At 38.0% G+C, this 13,417-nt stretch overlaps 1 protein-coding gene across 1 annotated transcript in view; it reads left to right on the forward strand.

Annotated features, from left to right (window-relative positions):
- Positions 1–13,417, forward strand: part of CNTNAP2 (contactin associated protein 2) — a 1,951,553-nt gene that overhangs the window by 1,263,498 nt on the left and 674,638 nt on the right. The window lies entirely within an intron of this gene.

Consider the following 13,417-nt stretch of genomic DNA (forward strand, 5'->3'; position numbering starts at 1 on the left):
CTTTGGGAGGTCAAGGGAGTCCCTTAGCGGGCCCAGGCGTGGAGGTGACGGAGGTGAGAGTGTAGAGAGTGCTGAGGCAGGTCAAGCACAGAACAGAACCTGACATATGCTGTAAAACCGTCATGGGTATCTTGCTGGTGTTTCAGTCTCCAACCCGAACCACTGTCTGTGTCTGGGGCATGCCGTCATCGTGCAGCCTCGCCTCACCACGCCAGTGCCATTCGGCTGAGAATTTCCTCCTCCCTCCCTGTACTGGATCTCGTGCTTCCCACTTTCCACGTCTCCCTCCCTCTGCTTTCTCTGTCTCACTCTGGTACAGCACCCTGCAGGGTGCTTCATGTCCCTTTAGCACAACCTACCCTTCTCTCTGGAGTTTGGAATATTCTTTTTGTCCCCGACGTTCTGAAATTTCACATGCCTTTCACGCTGGCAACTCTTTTCACTTCTTTTCATTGTTCTGTCTGTGATTTGGTCTCTTCTGATTTCTCCCGTCTTTCTAGAATGACTCTTCATCATGGATTTCATCAGAGAGCTCTTTTTTTGCTCCCAAAAAGTTCCTTTTGAGTGGCATTCTAGCATCGCTTCACCAATGCACAACTTTTTCTTGCATCTCAAGGATAACAAATATCTTTCTTTACTCCTTGGTTTTCTCTAAATCTCTTTATTCTCATTTTTTTTTCTGATTTCTAGGCTCCACAGCAGCTTTCCCCAGATTGCTAATAATTATTAGCTATGTGTTTGTTATTAAGAGTGGCAGGGTCCGGTTGACTTTAAACTTTCTTCTACGGTAGAGTCACCACATGTCCTCCGCCCAGCACAGCCCCATTGTAGCCCTCCTGCTCCATGTAGTCATTCATGGCTCTCCCTTTTACTCTCACATATGTAGATTATGTATACATATAATATACACCCTGACTTTAATTTTTTAGGAGGGAAAAAAGTTAAATGCCAGTGTTTATTCACCATCCTAACCTGGAAACCCTTTATTCATTTTTAATCCCCCAATTTAATACCCTAGAAACAAATAGTTTTTCAAAACATGACTTCTAAATTTATTGAACTCTATAAATTTTAAATGTTATTAATGTTTCCCTTTTATTGAAAGGATGTCATCATTTTTAGTGCTTATGATCGATTCTCTACAAGAGGTAACGTGATAGATGCTTTCGTCTATAGTATTCCACTTATCCATTACAATAACGCTGAGACATATTAGTGTTCTGATGTTGAAGACATATGAACCGAGACATGGACAGGTTTTAATATTTTCAAACAGCCAGGGAGTGTTTAAACATATTATCATCTATGGGTGCATCTAAGACAATTTACAAAGGCTATTTACATAAAGAATATAGGTTCGAATGAGACTTTCTTGTCTTTTAATGGCCTAAATTTATCACTTTTCCCTTTTAATGGACTGACACATTCTGAGAAGCCCCCGTTCTTGTCATTAAAATAATATAAATTACTGTTAGCAGTAGTAGTTTAAACATTTCTTTCCATTTCTGACTAACCAGAGTCTAGGCTGTGATCCAGGACGACTGCCTTGTTCACTGATGAATCCAGCAGTGTCTGTGTATACTTGGCACTAATAAATGCACAGCTGTGAACAGACCTATGCCACTGTGGCTCTTATAGTAGGTAGAGGTAGCCAGCAACAGTTAGAGGTAACCAGGTGAGCATGAGTGACTTCATCTAACTCAGTACTAGTTAACAAGTGTGAGACAAGTCTGCCCCTCCTACGGTTAGAAGACGGATATTTATTAGCAGTGGGCTCAAAACTCGTCTATACAACCTGTTCTGTAAGCTTGAAAGTCCAAGCTTTTTGTCCCTGTACATGCTCCAGCTGCTTGGAGTGTGGGCGTTTTTCCTAGACCAAATATGAAAACATTCCAGAAGCATGGTTGAGTTTATTTTATAATTGGAATCAGACAGCCAGAATCCTCTAATTCGATGGCTGAAACAGAATGATTTAAGATTCCAGCCTCAGTCACCATTATGAAAAATTAAAAAAAAAAAAAGTCAAGGTTTCCCTAGACTATTCTCTATCCTTTTGATACAGGAATAGGGAGAGTCTCTAAGTTATTTTCACCAAATCACCTTAGGCGAACACCAGTAATTTCACTGATTAAAAAACCCCATCACCCATAATGTCACTTGCAATTCAATTTATTTATGCTCATTAACAAAACATGAGGTCTTGAGCAGAGATAAATATATCTTACACACTTGTACTACCCACCTGTGAGATGTGGTCATTTAATAAAATATTAGCCTCCCTCCTACGAAGCATAGGTTCTTGTATAGGTCAACCATTGGGTGCCAACCATCTCATATGCATGGAATTATATCAAACTATCTTTGTGGATGTATTTTAAGAGTAAATTACAGACCCCAAAACACGTTAATTAACTGTCCAGGTTGCCAACCAAGCACTTGTGAAAAGGGAATTATGTCAACAAAGTCATTAAATTTGGAGAAAATTTGCAAAAGATGGTTCGCTAATGACATTACTGGGTTTATTCATCCAGACCCTTGAATTGCTCTTGCTAATTACTACCTGCAGCTCCAGGCCAGTGTGAAAAACATTTTCCTTTACATTTTGTCTCATTCCTTTCTTCTTTCTCATGGCCTTATTTTCAGAGCCTTCCTGAATGTTCTTCTTTGAATAGAAGAAGAGAGATCTAATATGATTCTAACATATTAATGTAATATGTTACTTCCTCCAGTGTCTCTCCACTTTGAAAGAATAACCAGAGGAATCCAAATACAGGGAACATATCCTCAAACAAAGCACTTTCAGATGCTCTGAAAGTCATTCTTGTCCATAGCCCCCGTTCTGCTTGTCGATACAGAAAATCATAGTCCGAATCATTTGTAAGGGCTCTGTCATGTGAAGTTTTTGTTTGTTGAGAGCTGGCAAGCCACTATTTTTATTAACTACTCTGTCTTACTTTTGTGTCAATATCTACTTTATACCAAGTCTTCCTTTGTTGTCTGCCCCTCACTATCCCATTCCATACACAAAAGCTAGAGGCAGGTAAGATTAGGGACAAAATTGAACTAAATAGACCATAGAAAAACACAGTATGCAGTAGAATAATTACTCTCTGGAAAGCGAATTACTTGCTAGCATTATATTCCCGACCCTTCCACTCTCCTCAAGTTCTCTCTTCTCTTTGAAAGCTCTAGATTCTAGTTACTAAAACATTCAGATTCCCCATGTATAGTAATTTTTAATACTTTGAACCCCTAATCTTCATTTATTTTTTAAAAAAGATTTTATTTATTTATTCATGAGAGACATAGAGGGAAAGAGAGAGGCAGAGACACAGGCAGAGGGAGAAGCGGGCTCCATGCAGGGAGCCCGACGTGGGACTTGATCCTGGGTCTCCGGGGTCACGCCCTGAGCTGAAAGCAGGTGCCAAACTGCTGAGCCACCCAGGGATCCCCTTCATTTCTATTTGAAAGTAAAAGACTCTAACTCCAACATAACCTGTCTTACCTCCATTGTGGCAACGCATCGTTAGGGTCCGTGTATCATTAGGGTGTGATAAGGACCCAGGTAGCTCAGAAGCTTCTGTGGATGCTGAGATTTTTGTCATCATGTTGTTATTCTACATGGTACAGTTTGGGTTGTCGGTAATTACAATCTTGCTTGGATATTTTTGGTTAGTAGTGGAAAGGAAAAGGGGCTAATAGCCACTTAAAAGAGGAGATTAGAAAGGAGTTGGATTTGGAGGAGATTTGTTGTTAAAACCCATGGTATTTTCTTTCCCCCATTTCGAGCCCCTGGGCAGAAACCTCATAAAAAACATTTGGATGGACTATCACGGCCTCAGTGAGCATCTGACTCTGTTGCAATGTCATTAAGATGAATTTTTGGTGCTAGTTCAATTTGCCTTTAGTTCTGTGGACATGGACCTATTCGTATTGATTGCTCTCCCTTTTATAGTAATGAGATGAAAAAAAAAAGAGGAAAATGATGTCCAAAAGTAGTCAATGTGTTAAGGCTTTCTTTTTCAGTGCTCCTGTCTCGTAATGTTTTAACAGGCTGCAAGTCTATTAAAGATGTTCCTCGATGATAATAATCTTACTTTAAAGGGGATGCAAATTTCGTGTGTCGTAGTGGGAAAATATTCGGTGTGCAAATGATTCCTAAAACATAAAAATCATGCAAATTTTATAAGTATGCAAATCCCGTTTCTTTTAACAAAATTACAAAAAGACACATTTATTTATATCACACAAGTGTCATTTTCGACGTAAATATAACTCTTCCAGCATTTGCCTTTCATAAAGCTTCTTACCTTCACAAGAAATTCAACTCTGCTTTCTTAGTTTCTCACCGCAATTATTTGAGAATATTCAATATCTTTAATAAATTTGCAGAAAAAATCGGTTCTGAAATATCTTTCAAATCCATCTCTTTTAACATAATCTTTAAGTCAGCACTTGGACTTCCCAGTTCCTTCAGTAGATCCTTATTTGATGTGGCTCATAATCCCTTTCTAATTCTGCTCATTAGCCTTTTATTTTTCAATTTGAATAACTATGATTTGAGTAGCGGCAATTTTAGTCGTAGCTGTGATAGAGTTCTCTGTAAGACATCAGACAGAGTGTGAGTCATTTCCCACTCAAATCAAATATCTATGTTTATTATTCTGTTATCCCCTGGGTACAATTTTTAGAATTTTAATGTGTTTACCTAAGTTTATGTAATTTTTTACTCACTTAACTAATATCTCTTAGTGTGTATTATGTGCTAGGCATTGGGGATGCAACAGAAAACATATCAGACATAACTTCTATTTGTGGGGAGCTTATGGTATTTTAGGTATATATAAAATTATTTCAAATAATCTAGCATAGTATTATATGAGTAGCAAAGTTTATTTCTATTGGAGGCATTGAATTATTGAAATGAGAAAAAGTTATAAAGTTATTACAGTGAATGTATATATTAATTTACAGCAATTTCTGAGACAAATAATTTATTACCTTAAGTCGGAATTTCCCAAACTTTAGTGATTTGGTGACCATCTTTACAAATTTTGCAAAGCCTACAGGCCACCAATTTATTTATTTAATAAATATTTTTGTCTTTCAATAAGCTTATGTTTCTTTCTTTTTTTTTAGATTTTTATTTCTTTTTTTTTAAATAAATTTATTTTTTATTGGTGTTCAATTGACCAACATACAGAATAACACCCAGTGCTCATCCCATCAAGTGCCCCCCTCAGTGCCCGTCACTCAGTCACCCCCACCCCCCGCCCTCCTCCCCTTCCACCACCCTTAGTTCGTTTCCCAGAGTTAGGAGTCTTTATGTTCTGTCTCCCTTTCCGATATTTCCCACACATTTCTTCTCCCTTCCCTTATACTCCCTTTCACTATTATTTATATTCCCCAAATGAATGAGAACATATAATGTTTGTCTTTCTCCGATTGACTTACTTCACTCAGTATAATACCCTCCAGTTCCATCCACGTTGAAGCAAATGGTGGGTATTTGTCGTTTCTAATGGCTGAGGAATATCCCATTGTATACATAAACCACATCTTCTTTATCCATCATCTTTCGATGGACACCGAGGCTCCTTCCACAGTGTGGCTATTGTGGACATTGCTGCTAGAAACATCGGGGTGCGGGTGTCCCGGCGTTTCATTGCATCTGAGTCTTTGGGGTAAATCCCCAACAGTGCAATTGCTGGGTCGTAGGGCAGGTCTATTTTTAACTCTTTGAGGAACCTCCACACAGTTTTCCAGAGTGGCTGCACCAGTTCACATTCCCACCAACAGTGCAGGAGGGTTCCCCTTTCTCCGCATCCTCTCCAACATTTGTGGTTTCCTGCCTTGTTAGTGTTCCCCATTCTCACTGGTGTGAGGTGGGATCTCATTGTGGTTTTGATTTGTATTTCCCTGATGGCAAGTGATGCAGAGCATTTTCTCATGTGCTTGTTGGCCATGTCCATGTCTTCCTCTGTGAGATTTCTCTTCATGTCTTTTGCCCATTTCATGATTGGATTGTTGGTTTGTTTGCTGTTGAGTTTAATAAGTTCTTTATAGATCTTGGAAACTAGCCCTTTATCTGATATGTCGTTTGCAAATATCTTCTCCCATTCTGTAGGTTGTCTTTTAGTTTTGTTGACTGTATCCTTTGCTGTGCAGAAGCTTCTTATCTTGATGAAGTCCCAATAGTTCATTTTTGCTTTTGTTTCTTTTGCTTTCATGGGCTTGGTTAGTACGTGGATGGGAGTAGATTTTTATTTCATTTATTCATGAGACAGAGAGAGAGAGAAAGAGAGAGAGAGGCAGAGACACAGGCAGAGGGAGAAGCAGGCTCCCTGCAGGGAGCCCCGATGGGGGACTCGATCCCTGGACCTGGGGTCACTCTCTGAGCTGAAGGCAGATGCTCAACCACTGAGCCACCCAGCCGTCCCAGCTTATATTTCTTTAACTTATTATCTGAAGCAACCAAAATCATAAAATTTTGTGTTTAATACACTCAAGTGTTTCTTCCTAATGTGCTGTTAAAATACATTGTGGTCATGACAGGAACTAGTGTAATATGATATGATGCTTCTTAAGTAACAGAGGTACATGCACTTAGGGAAAGTCTGGCTTAACAAAACCCTTGTACCTAATTTAAAATCTTCTTTTTGTGAAACTATTGACTTGTATGGCCTTGAAGCAAAAATCGTAACTAGCACAAGCCACACGGTTTCAAAATCTAATACCTTACTTAAGTCCAAGGAAGGCTTAGCATGAGGACTTTATTTTAAAACACAAATATCGTAATTTGTTAGTAAATGATAGACCTGGATATTAATCTGTTATTTTGCTAGCAGTTTATTCATGTTGGCCCCAGTGTTCATTACCCACTGCTGACCTTCAGATATTCTCCTTCTGTCCTTCCGACCATAACTCTGATTTAATGTGTTATGAGCAATGACCATAATCTGTATCTTTGTCCAAGAAGAATACAAGCTGTCGCCGTCCATTCTAAAGAGGCCCCTACTCCCAGCCCTGCTAGTTCCCTCCATAGCACTGCCCTTTCCATTCTCTCCTCTGCCTTGCCCCTTACCAAACCTACAGTCCTGTGTACCAAGTAATGCTTTTAGACTCTCACAAAACTTTGAGCTAAAGAGAATTTTCATCACCTAGTCACACTCCATTTGACAGATGAGAGAACTGACACTTCCATCTTGACAGTCTCAGCTTGAATGCTGACATTATATTTAAAGTGGCTTGGGCAGTCGTAGAAGGAACCCCAGTGATAAATTTTGAACACTTCCTAAAAGCATTTTATATTGCTGTCTCCTTTTCAATCAATTTACAAAATAATTCTGCCTGTGTTACTTACATTATTTGTTTATCCAGTATCTCAGTCATTCATTCATTACCCACATTTTAAGCCTGTAAACAACAACAATAATAAAGTTCTAATTCTTAGCAAACACTTGCTGTGTGCTGGGTATTGTGCACGGACTTCTCATGAGGTCGGTTGTGTTATTATCCCCTTTGACGTGTGAGACAACTAAGGCTAGGTAAGTAACTGGCCTAAATTCAAAAATTATTAAGTGATGAAGCGGAGCCAGGTCTGTGTAGCTTTGGAGACCACCACCTTTGTCACTTCATCAGAGCACCCACTTTATACCTGGTGCCATGCTATAGCAATGAGACACTGTGCAAATGTGTAAGACACAACTCTTATCTTTAATAATATCTTTAATATTAATTATCTAGTTCAAATGACAGAAGTAAAAATATTATACATCAGATGAAGATCTGAATGACTTTTGGCAGTTTTAAAAATTGAAAGCTATCTTCATAGGAGAAAAATTCATGATCATAGACAGACATTGTTTCCCATGATGTGGAGGCAGTTCCAGTGAGAACGTTCCATGTGGCCTTGAGCAATGGCCCGAGTCACTGAAATAAGTTGATAGCATGGCAAACTGAGCCTGTAGTGTTGTTTTCCCTCTTGGAAATAAGGATAGCATGGAGCCTCTGGAAAAGCAGGGAAAAAGCCCATAAAGACAGATTCCAGTAGCTCAGAGCAAGCATGCAGGACTCCCCTAACAGAAATAAGGTGACACATCATCAGGTAACTTCCTTCTCCCATCTAAATCTGGGAAAAAAGCATTAGCTCCAACTTCATATGACCTCAGCAGTGAGGACAGGTGCTCAGTTTAGTTATCTGGAATAAAACAACAATAATAAAACTGTTTCCAGTGATGGGAATGCTATAAAAGTATGCATTATACACAAAGAAAAGAATTTTTTCATAGTGGGAGCTCAATGAATAAATATTCTTCTTTGGTTACAGAAAATATAATAAAGAAGCACTGCCGTTTAGATGAGTAGTTTTGAAGATATGTATTTTTTCCCCTTGTGATACCAAAGAGGAATTAAGATTTTTGGAGAAAAGGGAAGATATAAATGGTAATGGTAATTGTAGCTTGTTAGAAACTTAGAAGTCTATTGACATTCTTAGCTAATAGAATTGTTACTTTTACAGAATTTTAATAATTGCTTCCAGTTCCAAACAAGTGAGTATGGATAATTGACAACCAACTGTAATAATGAGAGTTGTGGTCCTGGAAATTAGCTTTGTAGCCTTGATTCTTCACCCTGAAGAGGTTTCCATTGGCACTTGTAGATTGCATGTTCTTATTGGAAGTGGCATTGAGAGATTATATTAAGTTGGTTATGGATCATACTGTATGGGTTCATCTTACTAAAATGTCATCTCATTTCAACAAATCTAAATCTGACAAAGTTTGCCATTTTCATGCTGTATAGGCTCAGCAAGAGGTTACAAGAGGGGCACCTGGGTGGCCCAGTTGGTTAAGTATCTGCCTTCAGCTCAGGTCATGATCCCAGGATCCTGGGATAGAGATAGAGCCCCACATCAGACTCCCCGCTCCGTGGGGAATCTACTTCTCCCTCTTCCTCTGCCTGCTGTTCCCCCTGCTTGTGTCCTCTCTCTCTCTCTCTCTCTCTCTAATTATAAATAAACAAAATCTTTTGAAAAAAAAAGTTACAAGAGATTAGAGGTTGGCTGAGGCCTTGAATTCTGGCCATCACAGATCTAATATTTAGAAGTATTAAATTAAATGATATATATGAAAATGTTTTTATTCATTAACATGTAGATATGAAATTACAGTACTTTGAAAAATACAAAACAAGTGCCATTAAGCCTCTAGTCTTGACCACATGCTCTGGGGTGGATCATAAGGAATAAATCATTCCTTCCAGGGGTCCAGGAGTAAAGAAAGTCCCTAGGACAATAGTAGTTTATGTGTGTTTATTATCACAACAGGAAAAAATAGCTAATTGTCCTCATTTCTAGCTTCCCTTATTAATTACTTCAGCTTCTTTTCACATTTTTCATTATCAGAGGTGAGTCTATCTGGTCCCATTCCTTCTGAGCTAACCCTTATCCTATCCTCACTCTGCCACACATATTGAAGTAACGAGAGCTAAAACAACTAATATTAATCTCAACTTCAAGTGAGACAATTTTCACATCCATTTAACTACTGGCTCCAATCCCCATAACCTACTTAATTACTAGGGCTAATATCCTGTTTTTTCGAAAAAAAAATTTGGTATGCAGGCAGGAAAATGCATTAGTGTGTTCCTGAGAAATCAAACACACATCCCCATGCGATATTTATTACATTGGTGACATTATTATTGTCTAGAGACCTTCATTGTTGAAGAAGGTAGTGAAGCGTTAGGAGGACGACCCATTAACTAAAACTCAGTAGAATGGCATATAAAACTAAAAAGTCAATTAATTTATAATGAGAAATAATTATCCTGATGCTCAGAAATGATTGTGTCTTCTCCCGATTGGCAATCTTACATAATCAGATAATTTGGGGGTTTGGAATCAGTACAGAAGGAATTACATAAATGACATGAGTTGATGACATCAAACTAAGCCTGTTTGTTACATTGTTTTACTATTTTGGTCTATTGACTGAACTTCTCTATCTTTGGATTGTTTTCTTGACAATCATCAGCTTCTGCTTCTACAACTCTTTTTTTTTTTTTTTTTCTGCAAGCTTCCATGGTTGAACAATACCATCCTGGTCATTTATTTCTCCTTTTCCAAATAAATGACATAAAACAGATTGAAGTTTGAGTGTCAGTTGCAAAGTATTTCAGGAGAATTGGACTCTGGGGTGAAGAAGTATGAGGGGTACCTTAACCAGTTCATTGCACTTGTTTTCCTTTACAAGATGCATCGGAGTCATATAATTAAATGAAATTGAAAGAGCTCTTTTAAGAGGTCTTATTTTCTTCTTAGTGGTGTATCTTACAATCCATCCATGACATCCTAAATCATCAAATATGATAATGTGTATTTTTAAGTAATACTCCATCTACATACATGTGTTGGCCCTTTTAAGAGATGTCTGTAAACTGGAGTCAACATCTCTTTTTTGAGATGGACAGATCTTCATTTAATTGTAAAGTGTAGTGGTAGGAGATCATCAGCCCTCTCATTCTAAAAGATATTGAGGGTAAATTTAAGTGATATTTTCCAATTCTGTTTGAATTTGAAGATGGGAAAATTGAAGTTCTTTATTCATGAGGTGCAATAAAAGGCTATCCCATTACCATATGGTCAAGCCCATTACATGGCTTGCATGTGAAAAAAGAGTAGAGAATTAAAAATTTTTTGTTAAGTGAGAAAGAGGAATAAAATGTCAGGTTTAAATCTGTAAATAGAATTTCCTGGAAGAGTGGATTGGCAGCACCACTACTAGTCACGTGAAAAATTCAGGGCTTCTTGCCTCCTCTCTGGTCTGGCAGATGCTCCTAGAAAAGAAGTGACAGCTTTGAAGAAGCTGCAACTGGCATACGTCTTTATGCTCCGCAGGCTGCTCTGCTGGGGTGGCCTCTGCGGGGAAGCCTCGTAGAGCCCCTCCCAGGCCCCTGGCAGCTCCCAAGTGCAGGGAACAAGGCTCGCCAGGATGGTGTGGGGAGGTCTTGAGGGACATAGCCTGGGAGATACCATTGAGGTGACCCTCACTGAGAATCTCAGTGACCCTCTCTGGGGCCCCGTGAACCTGCCAGCACACAGCAGTGTCTCTGAGTCGCTGCGCTGTCCATGAACTTCTCTGCCTGCACGTTCCTGTTTGACAGAAACAGTTGCATATTGTCCAGAGCGGTTCTCATGAATCCTATTGCTGTGTTTGATTTAACAGCATATCCCCAAACGTCAGTTCCAAATCAGGACAGATACAGTTACGTACTCGGGTGAATTAGCTTACCTAATTAAGGATGTTAATTAAATGGTATTATTTTAGATATACATCCTTATATATTGAATTATTTTTATATGCTGCTCTATTATTTCAAGCAACATAGAAAATAAATATTATTACTGTGAACTAGGAATAAGATAACTGGTGAACAGTTTTATATATATATATATATACATATATATATATGTACATATGTATATTTATATACACACACATATATATATAAAATATATATAGTATATATGTAACAGTTTTATATATATACACACATATATATGCATATATATATGCAAAATTTTATATATAAAGAATATTATATATACTTCTATATATTATAATGTGAAACATGATATATAATTATTATGAATTAGAATACATAATTATAACTATATAGAATATATATTTATGTATATAACTATATATGTGCAATTTTGTATATAAATAAACTTTTGCACAGTTGTAAAATCATTCACCAGAGTTGTGTGTATAAATATGTATAATACATAAAATGGAAGTATGCAATTTATATATTATATTACAAACATATATAAATATACATATATGCATGTACATATCTATCTATCTGGAGTTACTTCTAGGTATAGGTAAAAAGCTGAGATACTTTGAGGCCAAACTATGTATGCTTATAATCTTTTGCCCTAATTAGGTTAGGTTTGAAATAATTGACCTATTTATTCTTAATTATTTTCTATGAAAGCCTTCTTGTGTTGGACTCCTCTAAAGGAATATATATATAGAGAGAGAGAGAAAGAAAGAATAGGAGGAAAATGCAATGAAGAATGAGGCAGAAATATAACAGAAACACCATCACGGCATAACCTGTGTATATGTGTGGATGTCGGGCTGGTCGTATGCATGTTGTCCCCTGCACAAGGACAGCCAGACTAGTGATTTCAAAGCTGAAATCAGTCTGTGCTCCACTCCAAAGCCACAGGCCCTGGCTCGTGTCTGCATTTATGAAGAAAAGGGCACCTTTTTCTCATTCACATAAAGGCACCATATGGGCTTTCTAGGCCCAAGTGGCAGAAATACACTTTTCCCATCCAGGCAACACAGTCTAAAACTAGACCCACAGAAATTCAAGCTGTTGTGTTAATCATCACCTTTTCCAGGCACTCTTTTCTGAAATCCCAATGACACTTCAGTGCAAAGTAGTTTAACCAGTACCTTTTTTGGTGATTAGAGTAGGCGCTGGCAACATATGGCACCCAAGGAGTTTGAACAGAGGAATTCCAAAGAAAGTAGTAGGAAGAATAGATGAGAAGGGCTGAAAGCTGGCTTACCTACTTCTTCATGGTCGCTGGAGCATCCAGAGTCTCTGGATCATGGCTAGCTTTTGATTTAAATACTCTGTTTCTATTTAATACATAGAGTGTGAAGGGTCAATATTTGAGAAATAGCACCACGATTAAAACGTCTGTAGAATCTTCTCTGTTCAGATGTGATATTGGGACCAGTTGCAGATCTGGAGCTCATATGACCAGTGACAATTTCACTTACTTATATCAAGAGAAGTTTTATACTTGTGCTTTTGCCAACATGAAGTCGGTGAGCCTTCCTCCGTGTGAAGTTCCTTAGCTGGATACCACAGGCAGTTGGTGAAGACAAGAGAATCCCCAGTCCGGGTTCCACTTGGCTGCTTACGCTTGCATTTTAGTGTATTCTAAATTTGTCAGCTTCTTTTAGCTTGTTCCAATTTGGACCTTGCATAACCCTAAAAATTCCCTAAACTCTATGCTCTAACATAGACTATTGAGAGCCAGACTTACAGAGTTGGAAGTGTTCCATTGAAGAATCATCCATCTAAAAGCAACAGCAAAGATTTATTGATACGTAGCAAAATCTTGCCAGTACATTCTTCACTGTCCACCTCTCTCTTGAAGATAAGACAGGGCTTTAAAGACAAAACAAGACTCATCGTGGTATTTCACATGGAACTTCATGATAGAGAACTCAATATATTCAAACACTGTAGCGTTTGTTTGTAATTATTTTACAGTCCTTATTTTGTGTTTCTTCCCTTTCACAGCAGAATTAGAGAAGACATTATTTTAAAGTATATGTATCAGGAGTGAGAAACCTTGAACTACATTTCTCTGCTTTCTAAA

The sequence above is a fragment of the Vulpes lagopus genome, chromosome 4 (assembly GCF_018345385.1).
Source record: "Vulpes lagopus strain Blue_001 chromosome 4, ASM1834538v1, whole genome shotgun sequence".
NCBI lineage: Eukaryota > Metazoa > Chordata > Mammalia > Carnivora > Canidae > Vulpes > Vulpes lagopus.